This window comes from Monodelphis domestica, chromosome 6 (assembly GCF_027887165.1).
Source record: "Monodelphis domestica isolate mMonDom1 chromosome 6, mMonDom1.pri, whole genome shotgun sequence".
Taxonomy (NCBI): domain Eukaryota; kingdom Metazoa; phylum Chordata; class Mammalia; order Didelphimorphia; family Didelphidae; genus Monodelphis; species Monodelphis domestica.
In genome coordinates this window covers 83595541-83608836 of record NC_077232.1, presented here as the reverse complement: position 1 = coordinate 83608836, position 13296 = coordinate 83595541, and the positions used below count along the sequence as shown (strand labels likewise).

The 13296-nt window shown below is 37.8% G+C and overlaps 1 long non-coding RNA gene across 1 annotated transcript in view; it reads right to left on the bottom strand.

Annotated features, from left to right (window-relative positions):
- Positions 1-627: 627 nt before the first annotated feature.
- Positions 628-13296, bottom strand: part of LOC103094959 (uncharacterized) — a 36506-nt gene continuing 23837 nt past the window's right edge. Inside the window, exon 3 of the long non-coding RNA XR_469236.2 lies at positions 628-6194. This is a non-coding gene — a long non-coding RNA (uncharacterized LOC103094959). The remainder of the gene's footprint in view (positions 6195-13296) is intronic.

The window sequence follows — 13296 nt, the reverse complement described above, 5'->3', positions numbered from 1 at the left end:
AATGAAGGCAAAATAAACCTCAATAAAACAGAAACAAAACCTCCAAAGGTCTAGCAGTCAAAGGTTACTTGAGGTATTAGTAATTCCATTTTTAGAACTTAAAGTTTACAAATATGGGGATCTAGTCTTAAACTCCTACATAGTAGCTGAAAATTTCCTCTTATTGACTCCAATAGCAGGCAGAATGATAGAGAAGAAAGGAACTTGATTCTGTCCCAAATGGTTTGGGTTTCTTCTGTTAGGCGTCCTTATTTTGAAAGATTTTTATTTCATACATTTAGAAGGCTACAAGTATTCAGCATTTGAACATCTATTAAATATGTTCTTAAATGTTGGGATGTAAGTAATTGTGGTAGAAAATCTTATCTATAGTAATGCTCCAGCATAGTTTATTTGGGGAATTCTCAAGGATGGTTGCTGGGTTTAGTATCTGTAGTGTCATGATTTCTTGTTATTGTCAAGGTCAAGATGTGTGACTTCATTGATATTGGGAATGTCCAGTTGGGAATTCTTCTATTAATGCAGGTGGGCAATTGATATGTAGAGGATCTCCAGTAGCAATGAGGAGTTAAGAGACTTGTCCATGATCCTATATACAGTATGTATCAGAGACAAGACTTGAACACATTAGATTGCAAGTTTTTCCATTTATTGTAAGCTCTTTGATGACAGGGACTGTCTTTGGCCCCTTTTGGTATTGCTGGAACTTAGGATGTTGCCTGGCACATAGTAGGAACTTAACAAATGTTTACTGGTTGAGTGAGTAAACTCAGGACTTTCTGACTCATAGTTCAGCCTTCCATTGACTAGAATATGCTGCCTCAGACCATAATTACTGAATCATAAGAATACCATATACCTGGGACACTGACATTTTAAAATCTGGATTCATAAGCTATCATTACAGTTTAGATACCAATGTAATGGAACTAGGTGGCATCTCTGTTTCCATGACCCCTCAGAATTCCCTTTCTTTAATAATAGACTGTGAAGACATTGAGAGAAAGGATTGTTTTGGATGTGTTTTGTGGGTATGTATCTTTTTTTGTTCTGTGTATGTATTAACTTTGTCTGTTTATCTACCTCAAGTTGTATGGGAAAAATGAATTTGCGCTACTATATTCTCAGTAGTCATTTACCCAACTTTTTCAAAACATCTAGGATTAGAGAGATCACACTCCCAAATCAGTCTATTCCTTATATCATGGAAAAGCTGACCATTTTTTTCATTTTTAAAAATTTCCCCTGGTTACATGATTTTTGTTGTCTCCCTCCTCTCTTCATTCTTCCCTCTCCCCTCCCAGAGAAGCTCTGACCATTTGATTATCATGCATTTCCCTTCATATCTATACTATTGCAATGGGCTCTGGTTGGTGTCTCTACCTATAAACTTTCCCTCTCCCAGTCCATCCTCCACTTAGCTGTCAAATTTATCTCTCCAAAGTGCAGGTTTGACCTTGACATTACCAATACTACCACCACCTCTGCCACTCCCATTCAATGGATTTCTATAATTCCCAGTCACCTCCAGGATCAAACATGAAATCTTTTGTTTGATGTTGAAAGTTCTTCAGAATCTGGTCCCCCTTCTTTTCCAGTTTTCTTGCACTTTACTATTTCCTCTCTCATCCTACCAACAACCTTTTTCAAAACATCTAGTGATATATGTATATATTGTATATACATATATAAATATGTATATGATACTAATTATATATACATATATCCTATTTTATGTAATTGTTTGCATTCTGTCTCATCCACTTCTTTGGGACTGCTAGAAAATTGATGGGCTAATTAATCAACTTTTGAGTAGGTATCTAATCAGATTTCCAGATTAAACATGACTATATAGATACATAAATCTATATTGAAATATCTGGTAATAGTAATGCCCCACTAAAGTTCAACTCTCATGCCTTGCTATGATATTGAGTTGACTGAGTTTTGCAGTGGGGCATGTGTTATCAAGAGCCTACCCAACTGGAAAGGTTCCATTTATGGATCTAACAATGGATAGAGTTTCTATCAACTAAGTATAAAGAAGCTCTTAAACAGAGATTTGGTCACCCTGGGATAAAATTTGGGGTATAGGAAATTCATTAAGTATTGTTTATCATGAACCAGGAACTGTGCTAAACACCGAGGATACAAAGAAAAGGAAATATTAATAATCAAATCCTCCTAACCCCCAAAACAACCAACAACAAATATGTGAATGAATGAATATACTCATCAATGAATGGGTAAACAAGGAAATAACAAATAACAAATACCTAACTGAATGAATCAATAAAGAAAGAAAGAAGTTATTTCCTAAGGCATGGAGGGTTTGTAATCTATACCAGTGAATAGAGGACCTTTACTAATGAAATAATAAATTCATGAATTAGAGAATTAATAACCATAAGAAATGAGGTATAAAGGATAAAGAAGAACTAGAAGGCTCCTTTTTATCTTTACTTTTTTTTTAAAAAAACCTTAGCCTTTTCTTAGAATCAATACTGTGTTTTGGTTCTAAGGCAGGATTGTAAAGGCTAGGCAGTGGGGTTTTAGTAACTTGCCCAGGGTCACAGAGCTAGAAGCGTCTTGAACCCAAGACCTCTTGTCTCTAAGCCTGACTCTCAATCCACTGTGCCACCTATATGCCCTACTCCCTTTCCCTTTAATTTTCATCAATCATTTATTTATCAAGCATTTTTAAGTACTGATTATTTCCCTGATATTGGGGATACAAAAACAAAACAGTCCCTGCCCTTGAAGACCTCATGCAATAAATACAGTCTATCAGGTGAATGGTATGTACACATAAATATATAGAAAATAAATTAAGGTAAGGTAATATGTGAGTATACACTAGCAGTTGGGGAATCAGGAAAGGCTTAAGCTGAATTCTCGAGGAAGCTAGTGATTCTAAGAGCCTAGAGATGAGAAGGGGGTGCATTTCAAACATGGGGACAGCTGAGGGAAAGTTGTTGTTCCTCCATTTTCAGAGGACCAATGACATTATGAGGTGATGTCCTGATTTATAAGTTAATTGAATTTAAGTGATGCAGAGTTGCACAAAGTCATCATCATCACTCTCTCTTCCATGGTCATCGATGACCAGTGATAAGACAAAAGTCAGGATGACTAGCCATGACTCAACATACAGTGAATGACTTTGGTGCCTTCAACCTTGGGATATGCAGGGAGAATTAGCATCTCTGCTGGGAGAGCTTGCTGAGTCCTTTTCAGGACTGCTCATCCATCTTTGTTGTCCATCTCTTGCCCAACTCTCATGTGTTCTAATAAACTATAGCATGTGCAGTGGTCACATCCCAGTAAAACCAACCATCTAAAGGCAGGAAAACAGGCTAACCAAGGTTGAGGGTAACTGGGAGGTGAATACCTCAGGCTCTTGAAGATTTCCCAGTAAAATGAGTGGATGAGAACATTTCTTTCCAATGACCATGAAGGTGGCTAAAGTAGGTACAGTGGAACAAAGGTGTGGAAACAAAAAAGTCAAGACAAAGAAGAAGGAAGGGAGGGGAGGGGATGTGGGGAGAGGAGGAGAGAGGAGAAGAACATTTATTTATTTTTTAAAAAGCTCATTCATTCATGCATTAATTGCTTTGCTTGTTTGGTGCTCACTATATACCTGGCACTGAGCTAAGATGGCATGTTATATATGGAAAAACAAGAGGATTGATTTGAATTATATGTAATAAACTGCTGGGGCCAGATTATGAGTAAAAGGCTTTAAATACCAAACAAAGGCATCTGTATTTGATCCTAAAGGCAAAAGGAAGTCACTGGAGCTCATCCAGCCTCTGTCTGAACACTTCCAGCTACAAGGAGTTTGCAAGCTCATGAGGTTTTAACTAAAAACCTTCTAGGTGGAAATTGATCCATTATCCAACCACACTGGAACATCTTGTCTTTGGCAATAGCAAGAGTAATATTGTGAAATCCCCTTCAGAAATCCAGGTAGTCTGAGTCTATGATATTCAGCTTATTCTTATTATTCAAGTTACCTTATCAAAAGAAAAGAGGCTAATTTGCCAAGACCTGCTCTAAGTGAACCCTGGGCAATCTTGAACGATCACGACTTCTCTTCATAAATGTTTCTCACCTAGGAAATGAAGTCACTTCATGAAAAATTTCCCCAATAGACTAAATTGGAAATTTCAAACAAAAAAATTAAATGTATTGCCTTTACTTATTTACAAAATTCTTTGAGCATGTTATTTTTCCTAAGAAAACTATACAGTTGCTCATCAAATACTCATTTTTTTTCTATAGAGGATGGATGGAAAATTTTTAAAAAGTGTACTGAGTGGAAGCTGGGTAGCACAGAGGATAGATAAAGCACTAGACCTGGAGTCAGGATAATCTGGGTTCAGATCTGGCTTCAAACATTTCTTAGTGGTCCTGGGCAAGTCATTTAACTTCATTTGTCCAGCCCTTATTGCTCTTTTGTCTTAGAAATGATACTAAGACAGAACCTAAGGGTTTATTTTTTTAAAGGACTTTGATAACTCATTCTACTTATCGCTTTATTCAGACTATACTCTCAAATGTGAAAATTGAGGCTGCCCTCTTAGTGGAATAATAGCAGATGTTGTGGGTCTTCAGGTACAGAATTTCAAGTGGAAAGGACCTTAGAGATCATCTAGTTCAACTCCTTCATTTAACTGATGAGGGAATTGTCCAAAAAAGTTTCAAACTTGCCAATCCAGACAGTAAATTGCAGAGATGGCATTTTCACTTCATTCAGTCCTTGGGGCAGGTAGATACTGTAGTGGATGGAGCTAGGGCTGGAGTCAAGAGGCTCTGAGTTCAAAACCAGCCTTAGACACTTACTAACCCTGTTTGTCTCAGTTTTCTCATCTCTAAAATTCAATAGCCTTTCAGCTCTGTTAAAGATAAAACCCTTTAGAAAAAGAGGGCTATCATTATCCCTCCCCAGTCCGATCCCCATCTTCATAGTATATAGCATGGGGTCCTATACATAGGGAGTGGAATGACTAGACTTGGGAAATCTTTCATATGGCAAACTCCAAGATGAGGAAACTCCCTCCACAACTGCAGCTTGGCACTCTGCTCTGTGATACATTGTCTGAAAATTTCCCAGAGTGAAGGGAAGTTTGTTGATTTTTCCCAGTATATGTCAGAGGCAGGACTTGAGTTCCAAGGCTGACTCTCTAACTCCAGTTCACCTGTTGCCTCTTACACATAGGAAATGCTTAATAAAGAAATGCATCTTGAATAAATGAATTTAAACCATCCAGGGATAATCATGAGGAGGTCTTTGGGTTTTCACACACATTTTCCCATTTGTAGTTTCCTCTTTGTCCAGGTCATTCAGAACTCTTGCCATATCCATGCCAGCATTATCGGTCGATCACCATCTGGGAAACATATTCTATAATATTCACTCAGTCTATGTCTTTGTATGTATCCCAGTGGAAAAGTCTGTCTTTTTGGCTCATGAACAATGCTTTGTTTTGTTTTGCTTTGTTTTTCAGATGGAGCTGCCTCGGATATCAGGGTATAGACAATGCTGAAGTTGGGAGAATCATAGGAAAGTAGTAAAGCTTTTTTATCCTCCTCCTCAACCCGAGACGATCTCTCACATTGGATTCTGCCAGCCCTGGGGAGACCTTCCTTTGGACAAAGCTTGGTTAAATGTAAACTAACTTCTTAAGCCACAATCAACCAATATTCCCTTGAATATCTTTGAGAGACTTCGTGGTGCCTTGGAAAAGAGCCTTGGACAAGTAGAACTGGAAACCTCTGTTCTGGACCCATTATTGACCCACACTGGCTAGCCGTGTGAACTTTAGTTTGTTCATTTGAAAAATAGAGCTGTCTTCTCCCTGTCCTGCCTCCTGTTTGTAAGGGAGAATTATTCTTCATTTGGAAGAGACTTTCTTGTGTTGAAGAATTTTCACTGGAGTAGAAGTAGAGGAAAAGAGAACTTTTATCAGCTCTGTGACCTTTGGGTAAGTTACTTCAATTCTCTAAAGCTCTCAAGTGTTCCAAAAACTAGAAATGTAAGTGCTTTAGAGCCCTGCCCAATCTTTGCTTTGTAGGCAGCTAAGTAACACAGTCAATAAAATTTTGTGGGCATCACGAAGACCCGAGTTTAAATCCTGTCTCTGTCACTTCATAGCCAGTCACTTATTCTTTCTCAGCCTCAGTCTCCTCATCTGAAAAATGAAAATAAAAATCGCATTTATCTTACAGAATCATGGTGAGGCTCAAATGAGATAACATATATACATATATAGCACATTAAGGCATTATGGTGACTATTAATATTATTATATTTTGTCAAGTGACTCATCCCAGGTCTCACAAATTTTAAGCGGCAGATCTGTGGGATTAGAACTCAAGTTTCTAATGATTTGTTTTTTTATTACTTTCCCATAGTAGCAGGGTTGAGATCTAAACACAGAGTCTGCCTGTTTCTATATCCCACGCCCTTTCTTACTGCCCCCCTTTCTTTGTTTTCAATTGTTTAGCTTTCCATCATTGGATGCCTTTCTAAGCATGATCTGGTAGGCAGTCTCAATCATATTATAGATGGGAGGGATGACCCCATGGGTGACATGGTTTATTGGTATACAGACAGACCCAGCCCAATTCCACTGTCCAAAGCTGAATCAGCCATGGTTCCTGCACACCCTAAAGATGATTGAAATTGGCAGATGGGACCGTCAGAAGCTGAGCCAAAGGAGAAAGAGTGAGGAGGGAAGAATGATAGGGGATTCAGCTAGAGAAATCAGCATCCTGGATGCAAGATGATCACTGTGTTCCTGAAAATTTTCCCTTTCCTTTCTCTCTTGTGTTCAACAAATACATATTGATCCCCCATTTTCCTCTCTTGGTCTCCAAGGGAGGAATATGGCTTGTAATAATAAGTTTCCTACTTGAGGGGCTGAGTTCCCCTTCTGATCATCCCCATCAGCTTTGGATGCTGATTCTCAGTTAATTACTATAGAGTTCCTATGAGATATCAATTGAGTTTTCATTTGATTGCCAGCAAAAATAACTTTTTCATGGCTCACTGTGGGGTAGGAAAATTCCTTAATGGCTCTTTTCCATTAGATAGTCTTTATTCTGAGGCCCCTTCTAGCTCTAATATATTTTTTGATTGTGTGACTCTCTCAGAAGGCACCTTAAGGCCTCTGCCACTTTTCCTAAACAGCTAATCTACCAGTGTTTATGAAAAGGCACAAGAAAACACTATATTCTTTATTCTACCAGTCATTTCAGGTGAAATCTTTGCCCAATAAGATTGAATTTTCATTTGGTCCAGTCAGTGAGGTCTGAGAGAAAACACCCACTGAAAGGTATAAGCTTGGCTGGATTTGTGAACAAATTGGATATTGAATTCCAGATCTGTTTCATAGAGTTTAAAGCCAGATCTCTACTGGGAGGTGGAGGGAGGGCATGGAAATAGCCTCTATTTCTTTTATCTTCTAAGATATGCAAAGGCTATTTCTCACATCAATACTGTTTATTTTAACTCATTAAATAATTTTAATTTAATTTAAATAGTTATTGTTATTTCCATTTTATTGAGGTTCAAGCAAAGTCCATTTTTCACATCAAGACTGTTTAAATAACTCATCAAATAATTTTAATTTAATGTAAATAATGATTACTTTTTTCCATTTTATTGAAGTTCAAAGAATGGAAATGATTCTCCCAAAGTAGCCAAATCAAAACTTGAACCCAGAGGTCCTAACTCGAGGCCTCATTCCCCTCTACTCTAGCTTCTTCTCGACTACATGAAAGCAAATTCTTTAATTATATTGGCATCAATAACCTATGAAAAGGCACAGCTACTGGAAGTCGAGAGGATGTAGGCTCAAACCTGGCCTCAGATGCTTCCTACCTGTGTGACCTTAGGCAAGTCACTTAACTTCATTTGTTTAGACCTTGCTCGCATGTCTTAGAATGGTTATTAAAACAGAAAATAAGGGTTTTTAGAAATAGCTTATGAAATTTCTGGTAGTTGGCACAAAGACTTAGAATCAGAAAAATCTGTGTTTAACATAAAACTTGGTCTGTTAGCAACTCAGCACATGACACTAACCAAGAGAATGAAGAATTAATTCTGTTTGGAGGATTTTCACTTTCTTGGGTATTCAAGGCAAGTTACTTTTGAGCACCTTCTAAGTGTCCACTGACATTCTCCCAGTAGCTTGGCAGAGAGATGATTGTTAGGTCTCAAAAACTGTGGCCAGAGGGACACGAGCTCTGGTCATTCCTTCCAAGGTGGAAGGGCTTTAAGGATGCTCATGGAACCACATTTGTCTGTTTTTTGGTGTATTCTTTCTATTTTCTCCAAAGACTAGAAAAGCAGAGTGAGTCTCATTGCTAGAAACTTGGATAATGATGTTTCTTTGGCCACAGCAATGCATTGGAAACCATCGATCAAAAGCTGTAGTCTGGATTGGTTGAGAGAGTTCCATATTGAATATTTCAAATATAAACACAATACCATCAAAAGCTCTGGGAAGAAGGCAAGAACAAGAGAAAATATTCCTGCTTTCTAGAAGCTACAGAGGGAAATGAAACATAAATTCAAGTTCTAGTTTTGCCCCTTCGTTATGTGACAATCACATCTCCCTGTCTAAGCCTTAGATTCCCCCATATTAGAAATGATTATCAGATATAGCAAAAACAAACAAACAAAAAACAAATAAAAAAAACTGAAAATCAGTTGCATCAGACCAAAAGAGAAAATGGGTCAGCTGGGACCTGGCCTCCAAAACCCCAATCCCTGGTTCCGGTATCAATCTGGTCTTGATTTCCACATTACAAGTGGTGACATTGAGACCTAGAGAGAAAATCTTTTGCTTAAGATCACACAGTGAAATTTTATTCTGTTTTCTAGCATTAAATTCTATGATTCTATGGCCAAGTTCAAGTTAGATTCACAAATGCAAAGGGTCTTAGAGGATCATTTTCTCCCAATTTTTCATTTTAAAGATGAAAAAAAAAATGTGAACCCAGAAAGGGTGAGTCCCTGTTTCTTAAAAAAAAATGGTGTGAGAATCAAAAGAGATATTGGATTTAATTTAGGGCTTAGTGACCAGAGAGCTCTACTGAAAAGGGTTATGACTGGAGAAGCAAGCCAGATGCATAAGCTAGATAAAAAATGCCATGTAATCAGTGCAGGAATGAATAGCAAAGAGGTAGGGGAGAAATAAGTGTGGGCTCAAATGTTTGAGCATGCCACTCAATATTTTCTTGCTCTTCACCTCTCATGTTAGTGACTGTACTTCGATTTCAATAAGACAATCCTATGCATAAACTTAACAGACTTGTAGAATCTTAGCTTTGGAAGGGACCTGAGGGAGAATTGAATCTATCCTGTTTGTGATCAGGAATCCTTGAATTGCTCTCTCCAACAAATGGCCATTCAGACAGACTTAAACAGCCCTTCTGATTCTAATTCTTAAAGAATTTGATGTCGACATGCACCATAGGATATACAATTTGAAGGCACGTGCCTTGTTTGCTAGTCAAACATTTGAATTTTACAGATGAAGGAAATGAAATTGAGAGATTAAGTCTCTTTTCCAAGTTCATACTGATAATAAATAGGTACAAGAGCTATGATTTGAAACAGGAAATTGATTTCAAATTCAATAAACCATGTTCCCATTTCGAGTATTCCTTGTTATTATTATTGTTCAATCCAGTTGTGGAGGGTCCAATAGTGAATTGGGGAAAAAAAAGTCAGCAAAAATATGTTTTAGCCACATCTGACTCTTTGTGACCCCATTTGGGGTTTTCTTGGCTGAAATGCTGGAATGGTTTGCCATTTCCTTCTCCAGTTCTTTTTTACAGATGAGGAAACTGAGGCAAATGGGAGTTAATGACTTGCCCAGGTCTCACTGTTAGTGAGTTCTGAGGCCAGATTTGAATTCAGGTCTTCCTGACTCCAGGACCGGTGCTGTATTCACTAAGCCAAATAGCTGTATTCCTAAATACTAAATCTATCTCTGAGATTTCTAATGATTGCTGTTTGCTTTGTCTTCTGTAGCTAAGTACAAGTTGAATCCTTCTTCCACAGAAAAACCCTTCAAATATTTAAAGATCATTATCGTATCCTTCTCCCTCACTGTCTTCTTTTCTAAAGTTTAAATATGTCCAATTCTTTAGCTGGTCCTTGTATGGAATGGTCTCAAGATGCCTGAGAATCCTGCCTTCTCTTTCTGGACACTCTCCAGATTGTTAATGTCGTTCCTAAAATATGATGCCCAGAACTGAACCCAGTTTTCCAAATGTGGCATGATCAGTGCCTCTCTTAATGTACTCTTAGACTGATTTGGCCATTTGGGCTGCCACATCATAAGTACTGATGGTTCCTATTAAGCTCATACAGTCCATTAAACTTCCCAGATATTTTTTCTTCTACAAAACTCTTGTGAGTTTCCCTCATCTTGTACTTAAAAAATCAATTTATTTAACTTAAGCATAGGATTTCATATTAATCACTACTGGATTTCATCATAATAGATTTGGGTCTTTATTCTACTCTGTTGAGCCTTTTAAAGAATTCTGATGCTGTCATCCATTGTATTATCTATTTCCCCCACCTTTTTGATATTTGCATATTTTGAAATTATGATGTCTGTACCTATAATTTACCTCATTATTTTAAATGCTGGATAGCCCAGGGCCAAGGACAGGACACTAGGAAACTACACTAGAGAACTCCCTTCAAGTTGATTGTGATTGATGATTTTTTTTCTATCCAATTATTCAATCAGTTCCAATCCAGCTATTATATTCTAGCCCATATAACTTCATGTTTTCCAAGAGTACAGAATGAAAGATTGTCAGGGACTTTGCAGAAAACTAGGCAAACCATGTCTTTAGCATTTCCATAATCTGATCCCAATCTAATAACCCTGAGAATAAAAGAAATTGTGTTGGTCTGTCATGCTCTGTCCTTTATGCAGTCATGTTGACTCCCAACAATCACTGTTTTGCTTTCTAGATGTTCACAAACCATCCCTTTAATAATGATAAGTCCTTTAATTTTTCCAGGAACCAAAGTCAAGCTTTGATCCTTAATTTTGGGGTCTCTATTTCCTTACTTATAAAATGACTCTTATAATGTCCCTTCCAGGTCTATTATTCTGAGGTTCAATGATCTCTTCAATGACTACTTGTTGGATATTTCCATAAGAAATCATCTCGTTAAAGGAGAAAGTCCACAACTTTTCCCCCTTCTTGTCTTCCTCATTTCTAATAATGCTCTCACCACACTCCTAACTACCCAGACTTTGAAACTTCTACATTACCTTTGAATAAAAAATGAACTAACCTCTCTCTAGGATTCCATAGGCATTAGCATCCCTACTAGGCTACTAGGCAAAGTTCAAAAAAAAAAAAAAACCCAGAATTCAGACGTTCCAAAATGGAAGAAACCTTCTTTCCTCTCTCTAGATCTACCTCATAAAGGATGGGGAGGAGAGAAGAAAATAGGAATTTGATGATGATGTCTGTACCCTTCTGTTCCTTTGTCATTTTTTGATGCCAGTGATTCATACCCCCTTGGGGTGGGGTGGGAGTGGGGAAGGAGGAGGAACAGTGAATGACAGGAACAGTGACTCAAAACTCTGAAGACTTTGCCTAGAGTGGCTGCTGAGCATCCAAACATCCAAATTAAATTAATTAGATCACCCCTGAGGTCTGTATAAATACTTCAAACATTGTCTTACTAATGGTCTCAGAAACCTTTCTGGAGATGGTACTAGTCTGCTCTCCAGATTCCTCTCTGCTTTAGAAAGAATAAAACAAAACAGCTCAACAATGGACCACAGTTGGGAATGATCCATGGCTCTAGCTGAGGTCTCTTAGGGAACAACGCCAGAGTTTTAGAGGCAGTAAAGTCTGTGCTGGTGGGGAAGCCAGAATCAAGAGGCAGAAGGCTTTGCTGAGCCCAGAAGGACAATTTCCCACCAGATGCCCATGAAATCAGAGGGGCAAGGCAGAAATATAGTTGGAATCAAGCCCATATTCAAAGAAATTTGATGTCCAGCAAAGCCTAAACTTTAGCAAAGAGACTCCATGGATAATTGTTCAGGATCTGTATAGTGAAAGGACAAATATAATTTTAGGTAGAGAATTGTGGTTTGAACCATGTTTTTTGTTTCTCTGAATAGCCTTCAGTTTGAGATAGATGCAGCCTGCACCCACAATCCTCATCAACAATGGAAATATTGTCTTCAGACTATGGCAAAAGGTTTAGGGTTTCTTCTTGTGACCACAGACTCAGGAATATAATCTCTTCCTCTAATTGTTGCCTTTATCTCCTTAAGCTACTAGCTGCAGCTTACTGAGGCCAAATTTTCTTAGAATAATAGAGGAGATGGTTTTGAAGCTCAAAACCCTCATTTTACAGTTGAGAAAACTGAGTCCAGGAGAGGTTTCAATATCTTCCTGAAGGTCACAGAAGGGTAAGTAATAGACATTGGATGTTACCCCAATCTTCTATATTCAAGTCAATTTGTGGATTCAGAGCGATGTGCATTAGAGATACAAAACCCCCAAATGAGATAGTCCTTGCCCTCAAGAAGCTTGTAGTCCAATATATTTAGAGCTTGAAGAGACCTGAGAGATCATTCAGCAAACCAGGAGTTTGTGAACTTGTATGCATTTTTTAATATTTCAATATAATTGGTTTCCTTTATCATCTAATGTATTTTTATGTTTAAAACATCATTTTTATTGATTTTTTGTAATATTGGGAAAATGCTCTAAATTAATCAAAAACATTATTTTGAAAAAAGGGTCTATAGACTTCACCAGACTGCAAAAGGGGTCTATGACATGCACCCCCCCACACACACACTTTTATTTTACAGATGAGAAATTTGAGGCTTGTTTCAAATGACGTGGATGATGCTTGTGAGCCCTGGGATTTAGGATTTGAACCCAGGTCTTTGGATTCAAGCCTCAATATTATTTTGCCACTTCTCCATCCTGGATAGCTGGTGAAGAAAAGAGGGCTTTTTAGGCAGGATTCCTATTTCGAAACAAGAAACATTCATTAAAAATTAATATCTATTCAAGGCTTGTTTGCCAAGTCAAAGTGCCTAGAGACACACAGTAGTAATAGATTGCTGGAGAAACATATTTCTGTGTGTAATTCATGAATTCATCAATAATTCTCTTGAATTTGCCATCTATTAAATTTGCAGGGACATGACATAGCCTCAGCTGCTGGGGGAGGAGCAGCGTATTCCTCGCTTTTCTATAATGTTGAATAGTTTACAGAGC